The sequence below is a fragment of the Anolis carolinensis genome, chromosome 1 (genome assembly GCF_035594765.1).
Source record: "Anolis carolinensis isolate JA03-04 chromosome 1, rAnoCar3.1.pri, whole genome shotgun sequence".
In the NCBI taxonomy this organism is placed as follows: Eukaryota; Metazoa; Chordata; class Lepidosauria; order Squamata; family Dactyloidae; genus Anolis; species Anolis carolinensis.
Genome location: NC_085841.1, coordinates 304,550,717 through 304,564,590, shown reverse-complemented (window position 1 = coordinate 304,564,590; position 13,874 = coordinate 304,550,717). Strand labels below are relative to the sequence as shown.

The 13,874-nt window shown below is 40.6% G+C and overlaps 1 protein-coding gene across 1 annotated transcript in view; it reads right to left on the bottom strand.

The window, feature by feature from the left end:
* The window catches only part of fut8 (fucosyltransferase 8), a 108,064-nt gene extending 101,829 nt beyond the window's left edge, over positions 1-6,235 (bottom strand). The window contains exon 1 of the mRNA XM_003214611.4: positions 5,805-6,235. The gene's annotated coding sequence lies outside the window, so the exon portion shown is untranslated. The remainder of the gene's footprint in view (positions 1-5,804) is intronic.
* Between the last annotated feature and the right edge of the window lie 7,639 nt (positions 6,236-13,874).

Genomic DNA, 13,874 nt, shown 5'->3' with positions numbered 1-13,874 from the left:
AAAAATTAATATAAGACACTGTCTTATTTTCGGGGAAACACGGTATGTGTAAGTGTGTTCTAAAGTAAGCTGTAATAAATTCAAACGGGCTTATTCCCAGGTAAGAACACACAGGACTTCAATCTTTGTAGTATGGGAACTAGGTTTGCCAAACTTTTATTGTTTTTAGATTGAAAAACAGTTGTTTGAAAAGGCAAAGTTATTTGTTGAAACATTCCCTTTGTTCATGAAAAAACTAATTTCATCCCAAAATATTCATTTTTAGGAACAACAATCTGTTGAAATATGAGATCTCTTTCAGTGTGGATGGGGGCCTAACCTAAATATTTTCCTCTAATGGTAGAAGATTATCGTATTGCCAATATCACCTTTACTTGTAATGCCTGTGTGTGTGGGGGGGGGGGGGGGGATTGTAGTTCAGTACAATGTATGGAACTGTAATCTTGTTCATAAATCTTTCTATTAAAAGATCCTAAATACTTTAAATGGAACAGATCCTGGTTAGTAATTGGATGGGAGACAGCCAATGAATACTCAATGCTGTACACAGAGCCGGTCCAACAATGAGGCGAATTAAGTGGTCGCTTCGGGCGCCAAACATACGGGGGCGCAGTCGAGACTTCTTTTTCTGTTGATTTGTTGTAAAACATGATATTTTGGTGCTTAATTTGTAAAATCTTAATGTAATTTGATGTTTAATAGGCTTTTCCTTAATCCCTCCTTATTATCCAACATTTTCGCTTATCCAATGCTTTTATTTTTCAGTGATTGTTTTGGGAGGGGGGGGGCACCAAAATTCTGTTCGCCTACACTTGAAAAATACCTAGGGCCGGCTCTGGCTGTACATTTCAGATGAAGGAATTAAGAAACCCACATCTGAGTATTCCTTGCCTAAGAAAACTCCTATGAAATTAATGTAATCGCCATAAGTCAACAGGTAATTTTAAGGCCCATGCACTCACACTACATGTAGTAAATTGTAACATGAAGAAACAAAAAACAATTACATGGAAGTATCCAAGATGATTGTACAGCAAGACTGCAAATAAAATCAATCACTGATAGAGACAAGCCACTACAAAAAATAATAATAATTTCAGGAAAAGCGGACAGGAAAAACTGAAAGGAAACCCCACACAAAAACCAAAATTGAAGAAATATAAAACAAAAAAAGCAGTAGTTTGAAGTCAGTATATAAAATTAATTTTTAATTCAAATATTTTAAGCAGATTCATTAGACTCTGTGTTCCTTACACAAAAATCAGTGAAAATAATAGTACAATACCATGCATGTCTACTCTTAAGTAAGTCCCACAGTGTTCAACAGGAATTGTTCCCTAATAAGTGTGTTTATAACTGACATAATAAGTCCATGTACTGCAAACTGAACTATTTTATAAATCAAGATGCAAAATCTGATCAAAAAAACTGGATACAGCCCTGTAAGGTTTGAAAGATTCTATTAAACCTTTGTTTTGCTTTGGCACTAGCTCCCCCTCTAGACCAACTTAACACTGTAATTACTTTTTCCATTACAAACACACAGCTAAATAAGTTACAGATTTAAATAATCTTTTGAACCTTCAGATGATATGAAGCTAGTCACCAGAAATGACAACATAGAGTTTAAAGATGTTATTAGTGCCAATCATATCTAAAAACAGTCAAATCTAACAAAGTACTGATAGCCATTTTATGTTTGTTGTAAGCGTAAACACTGCTTTCAAACTGAAAAAACATCTACTCAGTTCTATTGTACATAAACAAAACTGCTAATCTGTAGCCTGAAAACCATCATAACCAACTGAAATTGGATAAGGTTAATAAATACTCCATGCTTTTTACTTCAATCAAGCTGTTTTTACAAATACAAAACTTATTTGGCTAATTTTAGCCACTCACACATCCATGCTTTATTTCCTGTCCCCTCTTTGAAGCAACAGTCTATGAAAATAAAAAGTATGAAACAGATAAGAACCCTTCACTAAGTTTTTCCTTTTATCCACTGTTAGTATCCTACAGACACTTCAATTCTGAAATAAACTCTGTTTTGAGTAGTCATGTGCCTTTCTTAGCCGCTTGGCCATTTCAAAAATAAATTTATTAAAGTAAAAAGCATATAGAAAATATATCTGTGCAATTAAGTCTGACAATGAAGTACAGTACTCATAAAATACAATCTAGGGCTGCAATCTTACACAGATTTACTATTAAACTAATTTCTTAGCAGATATATATATAACATTATACTGAAAGCAGGTTTTCCTTTTGTTCTACCAGTATGCATTTGTTTTTATGCAAGTTCACATCTACATAATTCAAGAAAGTTCAAAGTTAATGCACTTAAATATGCATAATAAATGAAAAATCATAATTCAAAGCTAAGCTTTATCCTATACCAGACTGTACCAAGTTTTTTCCCCCTGTAAAACCACTGTAGGAAATCTCTTGCCAGCAACAATAGGAAATGACATGCAGATTCCTACTTAACTGATTTTAAAGGGAAACTTTAATTTTCTGTCGGCGAGCAGATGACAACTACTGAATGGCATATATATATATTATAATATATTGTATATGCATGTAATATTAATAATATTATTTTGTAATACAATATAATACTAATAATACAATATAATAATGTTAATTACATATTATATATTACATGTAATATTAATAATAATATTACAATATATTGATATAGTACAATATAGTAATTTATTGCCAGTATTGTGCTATGCTAATAATATAATACTGTATGTAAATTTAATTTGTAAGCCGCTCTGAGTCCCCTTCGGGATGAGAAGGGCGGGGTATAAATGTATTAAATAAATAAATAAATAAATAAATCTTTTCCTACATGGTGATTTGAGGAAATTATGACAAAATCTAAAGTACATCTTTTACTACTTTTCCGTAATTCTACAAAGTGTTTTTAAAGTGCTTATTAAGATTTCTAAAAGCTTGAAATATGAAATATTTTTCTAGAAACTTGTATGTAATATTGGCTTTAACACTGAAAGGCCTTGGTAAGCAACAGCACAAATTATCTATCACATTCCAAGGTCAAGTCTTATATCACCTAAGAAATTTTGAGCCACAGAAGTATTTTTAAAGCCTAGAATCTGATAAGCAAACATACCTTCTGTTTCATTACTGTCAATAATGCTGCTAAAGTGCCACTCCCAGAAGTTAAACTGTGAATAGTCAAGTTCAGGATACATGTAAATATTTGCAGACTTAAAACAAATTGTGAAAACTGTACAAAATTATAGCCACTTCAGAAGTGATGTTTCATCTACAAGTTACCAGGACAGAAAATGCAGACAACTGTCTATCCATGAACTCTGCTTGTATATTCATAGGCAACCAAAATAGAAAAAGCAGAAGTTTGGCTGTCTATATCCTCTACCTGTCTATACTGACATATCTTCCAAATAATTTGGAAGATGAAGAGAATCCAGGCAGTTGTAACTAGTGAGACACCAACACTCTTGGCAAAGAAGATTCAAGGCCTTCTAAAACTATAGCCCTCGCGATTCCATAGCATTGAACCATGACAATTAAAGCAGTGTCAATCTGCCTTAATTCTACAGTGTCTATGAGACCTTAGTTAGCAAGTAGACAAATTCTATATATTAACAAGAGTACATCGACACTATAGTCTGACAAGACTTTGACTGCCATGGCTCAAGGCTATGGAATCATGAGAGCTGTAGTTTTACAAAGCCTTTAAACCAGTGGTTCCCAACCTGTGATCTGTGGACCACTACCAGTGGTCCCCAAGAACTAAAATATGGTCCGCTTCCTCACTGTTACTACACCATTGCAACGAGAGCAACTGGTCTCGCGAAACTCTGCCCATGAAAGGTGCAACAAGCCTCCTGACTGCTGCTTCTCCTCCTCCTCCCTACCCCTGAGTGGAGCCATTCAATGTGGCACCTGGAAGTGAGGATGCCTTGGTATCTTTGTTTTTAGGCCTGTTCCTGGGGTTACTTGGGGTGCTGATTCAGAAAATTGCACTGGATAGACCACATCAGCTCTAAATTATTAAATATGGTTTTCTGTCGGCGAGCAGATGACTACTACTGAATGGCATATGTTCTGTATCAGAAACTAAACTGATGTGGTCTATTCCAATGGAATTTTCTGAATCAGCACCCCAAATAAACAAATCGAGTATAAAGTTGACCAAAAACTGATTCGTAACCTTTTTGGTACTAATATTGGAGAGTGGTCCCTGGTCAAAAAAAGGTTGGGAACCACTGCTTTAAACCTTCTCTACCAAAGAATGCTTGTGAATTACGACCCTATTGTACGAATTCCAGGATTCCACAGCATTGAGTCCTGTCAGTTAAAGTAGTGTCAAACTGCATTAGCTTGACAGCACATATGCACCCCAAGAGCCAAACCAAGCCCTAGGTGAGTGACCAAATGCACCACGCTCTCCAACCAACGGTAAATAAATAAATAAAAATAAATAAATAAATCTGTGAAACCCTCCTGATTCAATAGCATCGAGCTATTAAAGTGGTGTCGAGCCAAATAATTCTACAGCGTAGATGCACCCTAATGGAGCAATTTGACAATACATGTATGCAGAAGAGAAGGCTGAGAGGAGATATGATAGCCATGTATAAATATGTGAGGGGCAGTCATAAGGAGAAGGGAGCAAGCTTGTTTTCTGCTGCCCTGAAGACTAGGACGCAGAATAATGGCTTCAAACTACAGGAAAAGAAATTCCACCTGAACATGAGGAAGGACTTCCTAACTGTGAGACCTATTCAGCAGTGGAACTCTTTGTCCGGGAGTGTGGTGGAGGCTTTTAAACAGAGGCTAGCTGGCCATCTGTCGGGGTGCTTTGAATGCGATTTTCCTGCTTCTTGGCAGAGGGTTGGACTGGATAGTCCATGAGGTCTTTTCCAACTCTAGGATTCTATGATTCTCCGTTAAATTTAGCCACAACTGACATGGGAACCATCAGTTATTGCTGTACTGGTGATGATAGCGACTCAAAGCATGGAGAGAATACAGCTTAGACACTTCACCAAGGTGAAGTCTTTCTCTTATTTTGGGTTTCACTCGTGAGATTCCTGCCAGCAAGGAATCTCAGACCAAGCCAAGCCGGGGGGAGACCAAATGAGCCACTCACTGCTCTCCATCGAAAGGCATGCCACCGCGTCATGACCGCCCAGGGTGGCATCCTTGCAAAACAGGTACCCATCGAACTCGCCATCCGGTTCACTTCCTGTCTTAAGCGGCAAAAGTTTAAATCTGGGGCGGGGGAGGGAAGAAGGGGGAGGGGGAAGGGGGGGAGGGGAAGTGCGAAAGTCACTCCCACAGCTCTTTCTTGACGCACGCTTCCTGCAGAGCTGACCCCCTCCCTTCCTTCCTCCCCCAGATGGCAATGGCAATGCCAACAGTCTCTCCAGACCGGCATCGCGGGCTGTTCTGTGCCGGGGCCCATGACTGCCTTGTGTCCTCCCTGCATCAGCCTCCCTGCTGCTGTAGCTTCCCTGCCCTCCTTCGTTCCTTCCTCCCTCTCCCCCGGCCCTCCTCCCATTCCCCGGCTCGACATAGCAACGGTGCTTCCAGGCCCGAACCAGGATGACACAGCCCGCAGTTCTCTTCTGAGGGAGGAAGGGAAGCAGGAAGGAAGGGAGGACGGTCCTCTGGCTTCCTCACAGGCCGCTGGCGAAGGATGAAGCGAGGAGGAAGAGGGCAAAGCGCATCATCCTCTCAAGTCCCCTCTTCACAGGACCCTCTCTCTCTCTCTCTCTCCACATTCAGACGCATCGTCTTACCCGAGCCTTCGTTGCCCGCCAGCGGGCTGTGCTCTCGTCGGTTGGTCACCTCTGCCTTTCTTCGTCTCTCTCTCTCTCTCTGTCTGAGGGAGGAAGAGATGGGGGAAAAGGAAGGGAAGGGAAGGAGGAGGGGGAAAGCGATGGAAAGACACGGAAACAGGAACCCCGCTCGCCGTTTAGCGGGAGCTCAGCCTCTGACGAGACTGGAGAGAGAAAGCGACCCTCCTGACAGACAGAACACAGAGAGAGGGAGGGAGGGAGGGAAGAGCGAGGAAAGGAACGAGGGAGAGAAGGGAGGGGGAGTTAGAAACGGAGCGCGCGCGCACACGCACGCTCCCGCACGCGCCCGCTCGCGCGCCGTTGCAAAGGAAGGGGGAGCTGAGGAACCTTCAAGGAACGGCGGTGGGCGGGCGGGCGCCAGAGAGAGAGGAGAGGTGTTATTGGCCCTCAAGAGTGGAAGTCCAAAGGAAACCCATTAAGGAGGGCGTGGCCTAAAGCGCGCTCTTGGCTGGCTTTTTTTTTTTAGGAGGGCAACCAATGAGAGAGACGCCGCGTGAAATCTCCAGGCGGGCGGAACGTTAGCTTCACAGACCCGAGCGGGCAACGGCGATAAAGAGCGGGCAACGGCGCATGCGCCGGCTCCCTCCCCCCCCCTCGCCTTCGGTCCTGTCTTGTCGACGTTGGGTTCGGAGTCGGATGTGGTTGCGAAGGAGGGAGGGACGGGAGGAGGAGGAGGATGCAGGATACGGAGCAGCCATATCGGATGGGGCTATTGGTAGGCCTTTTTCTTTCTCCCAGCCTCAGCGTTGGTCCTGTGCTACTACCGGCCATAGTGAAGAAGCCCTGAGCAATGTCTGGGGTTTGTCCCAGCATGGGCAAACTTGGGCCGTCTGGGTGTTTTGGACTTCAACTCCCACAATTCCTTATAGCCGGTAGGCTGTTAGGAATTGTGGGAGTTGAAGTCCAAAACACCCGGACGGCCCAAGTTTGCCCTTGCCTGGTGTACACACTGCACACTTATAGCGCTCTGATTCCACGTTAATTGTCATGGTTCCAACCCATGGAATGCTAGAATTGGCAGTTTAGGGAGGGAGGATTTTGGATTCTCAGCCAGAGAGGTTGTTGTGCCTGTCCACAACAGGATTCCATAGGGTGGAACGATGGCACTTAAAGTGGAATCGTCACGCTATAATTGTGTAATGTGAATAGACCCTGGCTTTATTAGGCAGCCTAGAATCTGGCAAACCGGTAAAGTAGGTAGTTAAAATAGAGTTCTGCACTTCTTCAATTAGTTGAATAATAATAAGGATTTTATTTCTTATTTGCCTCTCCTCACGGCTCAAGGTGGATTACAGCATGAGATCTAAAACTGAGTTAGGTTTCATGCAGAGAGACCTTAAAATGACTTGAGGATTGAGCCTTTAAAGTTTTCCATTGTAGCCAATGGGCCGAACCTTTGCCAAATGAAAAATAGCAATACTCCTCCCAATTTGGGTAACTTCATGGTAAACAGAATGAGTGGTGAACCGAAAATGGACCCCCGAGACGGCATGCCTTTTGGCCGAATTGTGCACCTCTCGTGTTTAGGTCCTAAATATATGCTAAATATAAAAGGTTTACACTCGTATTAAAAGAGAACTGCTGCTGTTTTTCAACCTAATGACCAATTGGGTTGCTGTGAGTCTTTCGGGCTGTATGGTCATGTTCCAAAAGCTTCAAAAGCTTTACAAACAAAAATTAAAAATAATTGCCATTTGAATTCCAGGGTATAAGAAGGAGGTCATTAACACTGTCATTATGATTTTAAAACAGAGCCAAAACTTTTAAAAGACTCATTGGGCGCCAGTTTTCATAGCCTGCAGCCCATGTCATCATGCTGCAGCAATAAAAGCAGTTCCAAATAGGCAAACAATGGTACACAAGGGGGGATATTAACTATAATAGAAATGCAGAAGTTGCCAGCATAGTAATGGTATTTAATAGTGTTTCTTAAGATTCATTCAGCAATCACAGTAACTTGACAAGTATATCAATTTGGTGACTAACACAGGTATGGTGTCATTGTCCACGACAAATATAAGGGGAGACTTTGGCCTCTAGATTGGGAAATTGAAATCAGAAATATTAGAAAGAATATAAAATTACCAGTAGAAAAAATGCCTAATAGTTGTCATAGAACATACATACAACACTACATAAATGTTCTAGTTTATGCATGTCAAATATCCAATCTGGATTCAGAAGAAGAAGAAGCACCAGAGATCATACTGCAAACATATAGTGGCTAATGGAGCACACCAAAAAAATGTAGCCTGTGTTTTATAGACTTTAACAAAGCCTTTCTGTAAAGCATGAAAACACTAAAAGAAATGAGAGAGCCACGTTTGTCCTGATACCTAACCTATAATCTGGACAACAGGCCATTATCAAGAAAAAATAGGAAAAACTATGGTTTTCAGATGACAATTGTGTCAGAAAAGGGTGCACTTTAATACCCTGTATGTTTAATTTTTACATAGAACATATACAAAAATGGGAATAGACAGTGGTGGAAACTGGAAGAAAGAACAACAGCAGTTTAAGATATGTAGATAGCACCATATTGCTATCAGAAAATAGTATAGCCTCAGAATGACTATTTATGGAACTTTTAGCAGGAGAAGACAAAACCAGAGTTATTAAGAAACACTAAAATAAAAACTGCAAAATATTTCTCTCACTATAAAGTGGATGGTAAAGACATCAAAATAGTCAATTTATGTCTCATCTTTATACTAAAAGGGATTTAAGGCAGATTACAGAACAAAAAGAAGTGCTAGAAAAACCATATATACCTAAAATTTAAAAAACTTAATAATATATATGTGCATATCGTGGTTCAATCATTAACCAAAATGGAAGCTATAGTCAAGAAATAAGAAGACTTAAGCTTGGGGACCCATCTATACTGCCAGTTTGAAACTGCATTATATGGTAGTGTAGATGGGTCTTTGGAAGTGCAGCTAGGAAGAAACAGAATTCTCAGATGTGAAGATGTATCAATGAAACCAAATTTAGGCTCACCCACACTTTGCTATTTCTAATCTCAGTGTATAACCTGGAAGGCTGGAGAGTATAAAAAATTGGCCAGGGAAAAATCAACTCATTTGAAATGTGCTGGAGGAAAAAATTATAGATACCCTGAACTGCCAAAAAGACAAATGAAACAATCTAGAAGAAAATCAAGCCTGAATTTTCACTAATGGCTAAACTAACTATCATAAACAACTAAACCTCAGGCTATTGTAGTTTGGACACATAATGAAATAACATAATCTTAGAAAGATGATACTGCTTGATTAAGTGCGTAACAACAGGAAAAGGAGACCACATTAGCTTTGACAGCAAGGCTATTGATGGTGAGGCTCGAGGTCTGGTATACATTAAAAATAGCTTGATGGCAAATAGCAACAACAAAGAACCATATAAGACCATATAAGGTAATGTTAAAATCCGTTAAGTTATGAAGTATGGTCAGTCCTCCACATTTGCTGGAGTTAAGGACATAGGATCCCCTGAAATGATAATATAAGTTAAAATTTCCTATTTTCTTTACCAGAGAGAGCACCTCTCTAGAAATATCAACATTCTCCAACTAGAAGTTGACCATAGAGTTGCACTGAAAACCATAGATATTCATAGAGATAACAAATATGTTAATCGAATCCACAAAAGATCCCATTTTTCCCTAAGTTATTACATCAAGGCAATATTTTTGTAACAAATTTGTAAACTTCAGGAAAATCTAGATCGTATTGATCAACTCAGAAACAGTTGCAAAATCAGCATTTTAATGGGAACGATAGCTCTGGTATCTACTTTTCCCTGATAGTACTGACACTATTTGCACTTTTGGCCCAGTTCTTTTTGGAGCCAACCCAGTATTTTATCAGTATATTTATTGTATGTGACCTCATTTGTTTTATGATTTGTTTTATTGTTGATTGACTTGTTTTATTGCTATGTTTTTATATTGTCTGATGTCTGGGCTTGGCCCCATGTAAGCCGCCCCGAGTCCCTTCGGGGAGATGGGGCGGGGTATAAAAATAAAATTATTATTATTAATCATTGCAGTCTTTCATATTCACTTATTTATAATGATTGTTTTTTAAAATGTAAAACACCTTTTCCAGAGCAGGATGGATGGGGAAATTGCATGCCTACAACTCGAAAAACATGTAGAGAGGAAATGTCTCTCTGTCTGATTCTCCCGAGTGGCCTTCTTGTGAAATGGGAGTCCCATTGCTTTTGTGATAAATAATATCATACTTTTTTAAAATCATAGAAAACTGTCAACTCCAGAAAAAATATAAAAAATGTGCATTAGTTCTGTATTTTCAAACACAGATGAATATTTGGTCACTGAAATGTATATTAAGGATTTCTACAAAGTTCTATGAACAAGAGCTATCAATATACCATAGTATCAGGGTATCCTGAAGCAATACCTCAAATCCAACAGGATTTTTGGTAGCCTATAACATTCAGATGATAGGCCTCTCTAAGAATGAAGATAACCTAAGAAAGCATAGGTGGTGGAAACAAACAACTTAACGTATTTTCATTTTCCTTCACACTAGATAAGGGAAATGCCACATTAGACCTGTGTATATACCAGACACAAAAAAGACAAACCTGTGGTTTTGTAAATAGGGCTGAAAGAATCATACAAAGATTTAAGTTGGCCCCTGCAGTCATATGATAGCAATGGTGGTTTACTTAGAATTTTAGAAGAGGCAGCATATGTTGAAATGTTAACAGGACTAGCAATAGACTTGTTAGGGGACTTGGCAGCCCTCCCAGTTTGAACTCTCAGTTATGGTGCAAGTACAATAGAGCAAAATGGAGATATTGCGCCCCCCCCCCCCCTATAAAAATTGCCCCCAATTTTTTTCCTTCTTTTTGAAATTTCTAGCATTTCAGTAACTTAAAATGTCAGTTGAATGTTTAGACTACAGCTAAATCACTCAAAAGGGGAGAACAAACTTCTCAAAAATAAGAACACAACACATACAATTTCTGGGTCTGAATGGTTTCCAGTGACTCACTCTCTGCAGTGTTAGAAATTTTGGAGATAAAAGGAAAGTTTCATTACAGGCAAAGGGATTACAGGCAAAATAGAATTGGTATCAGCAGTGTCAGTGTGGGGAGAAGCCACTGGCTTTGATGGAAGACAACTGAAAAGTAAGTGATGGAGGAAGGAGGTGGCAGCATAGAATAATGCTGGTGTTCCAGTTAGGTTTGGGACACAGCGAATGGAAGATGTGGTCAGCAAAATAGAAAGAAAGGAGGGGTGGGTTTCTCATCAGATGGTGTTCTCTCTACCCACTTTCAGATGAAGTACCAGTCGTTGACATGTGATAGCACCCATGGATGCTATATTTTGCCAAATTACTAGGATTATTGCTGACAACCTGTTCCTCAAAAGATTCCTACATGGACCATCACTGCTGTTTATTCTCAAGACTGTGGGGTGGCCTATACACTTTGCTTACACAGTGTGATTGAGCAGGTTTTCTTCATGCTGGGTGAAATGGGCACCTTGCCCTGATCCCACAACCCTCACACCATGCTCAGCAGGCTGCTGTCAAGGCTGGTATCAGGGACTTCAACTCCACTTGCCCTGGAGACTGAGGGGCAGGGTTAAATCCACTCTGATATGCACAGATCTGCATTGTCGTGAGGCAAAAAAAAAAAAAGAAGCAGAAGGCGATTGGTGGAATACTTTATTGGGGCGGGGGCTGGGATTTATTTGTTGGATCTCTTCGAAGAGATATGAAGCTGAGAAAATCTGTCAGAAAGAAGGGGGAAAAAACACATCTTCTGCTGCACAGCAAAAAAGTAGGGCAGAACCATTTTATTGTCAGAGAGCACTTTTTATAGTCTAAGCTCAAGTTACACAGCACTTATCCTAACTGCACGTACCCTAAACTACACAATACAAGTCTTCCCAACTCACTTATAGTCTGTAGGTTTCAACTTGGTAGGCAACATGTTAGATGGTGAGAAACAGAAGGTTTTCCTTGGCAGTAAAGACATCTGGTTACAGTTCCCAAGACCATCTCTCTAACAAAGAAAACAATGACAGTTGTTAGTATATTCTTTAGGCTTAGTTTCCTAAATGCAAAGTAGAGCAGCTTAGGCTAAGTAGAAGGTACAACTTAAGGATCCAGAATTAAGGTTTACAGCATCACTGCCAGCAAAAATATACATATTGCAAACCATGTCAAGAATAGCACTTCTGAGTGATTCCAACTGCAAACAATATCTGAGGTGTAGCATTTCTGGCTGATTCTCGTGTCAGTAGCCCAGGTAAATCATGGAGTGTTTAAAAGTCACAGCCTCAAGCAGAGATTACAGACAAATCTGCATTTGTCCTGCTAATTTATTATTTATTTGAAAAATGTCTATCCCACCTTTCTGATCACAGACCCAAGATTGCAACAGAATAAAAACATACAATGCAGAAGTTAAAACAACCCATTAAAACACAAATATTTGAAACAGCAAACACAATTAAAGCCATGTGAACATTATAAACAAGATAAAAATCCAAAGATTCCACTATTACTTGTTTGGCTTAATAAAACACTTTCTCGAAAAGGAACGTCTTCACACCCTTCCAGAATGCCATTAAAGAAGGGGCCAATCTTAAACCTTCAGGCAGTGTGTTCCATAGCATAAGGGCTGCCCCTGAATATTACCCCCCCCCCAGGGTCCTCTTAAAATGCGCGCCAGAAGGTGACAGGGTCAATGCCAAGGTCTCCCCACTGGACCGTAGCTGTCTGCCAGGTTTGTACAAGAGGTCATGGTGTCTCACGTAGCCTGGACTGAAGCTGTGTAGGGCTTTATAGAATAAAACCACTTTGAATTGGGGCCGGAAACAAATTGGCAGCCAGTGGAGCTGTCTCAGTAGAAGGTTTGTATGTTCTCTGAGATCAGCTCCTAGTAGAAGCCTGGCTGCCTTCCTCTGTACGAATTGGAGTTTCCAAACACTTTTCAAGGGCAGACCCACATAGAGTGCATTACAGTAGTCCAAACAGGATGTAACCAGTGCATGTACCATGGTGGCCAGGTCTGATTTCTCCAGGAATGGTTGCAGTTGGCGCACAAATTTTAACTGTACAAAGGCAGTCCCAGTCACCACCGCCACCTGGACTTCCAGATTTAAGATGGTGTTCAGGATCAACCCCCAGAGGGAGTATAACCCTGTCCTGCTCAAGTTGCCACTGTATTGTTGGATCCCTCTCACATGGGACCAGTAGTACTTCCGTCATACCTGGATTGAGTTTCCATTTGTTTATCTTCATCCAGTCCATTGGCATCAGGTGAAAAGGAGTAGTAGCGTTGAGCATCATTCGCATACAGATGACACCGAACTTCAAAACTGGGTGATCTCTCCCAGCAATTTCATGTACATGTTTAACAACATTGGAGATAAAGATGAGCCCTGCAAGACCCCACAGTCCAGGGCCCATTGGGCTGATCAGGACTCCCCCAGAACCACCTTTTGGGTACTGCCCACGAGAAAGGACCAGAACCACTGTAGAACAGTGCCTCCCAGTCCTACCCCTGCAAGTTGCTCCAGAAGGATACCATGGTCTATGGTATCGAACACTGCTGAGAGGTCCAGGAGAACTAGCAAGGTCATCCCGTCTAGATCTCCACATAGATCATTCACCAAGGCAACCAAAGCAGTCTCTGTCCCATACCCCGGCCTGAAGCCCAATTGAAATGGATCTAGATAATCAACTTCATCCAGGAATCTTTGGAGTTGTTTGGCCACCACCCATTCTAAGGTTTTACTAATGAATGGCAAATTTGACACAGACCTGTAGTTAGAATGGTGCTATTTATAAAAAAAAAAAAAAAAGAGGGGGGGGAGGAAATAAAAAAATAAAAGTTACCAATGTGACCTTAGCAGAACTTTGGCCTTTTAGCAAATGCCTGAGAATGTTGCCCTTGGGTATTAAGTTGTGAAATATTCACGTATGCTCTATTTGTAAATAAATGCAAATATGAACTATAAAT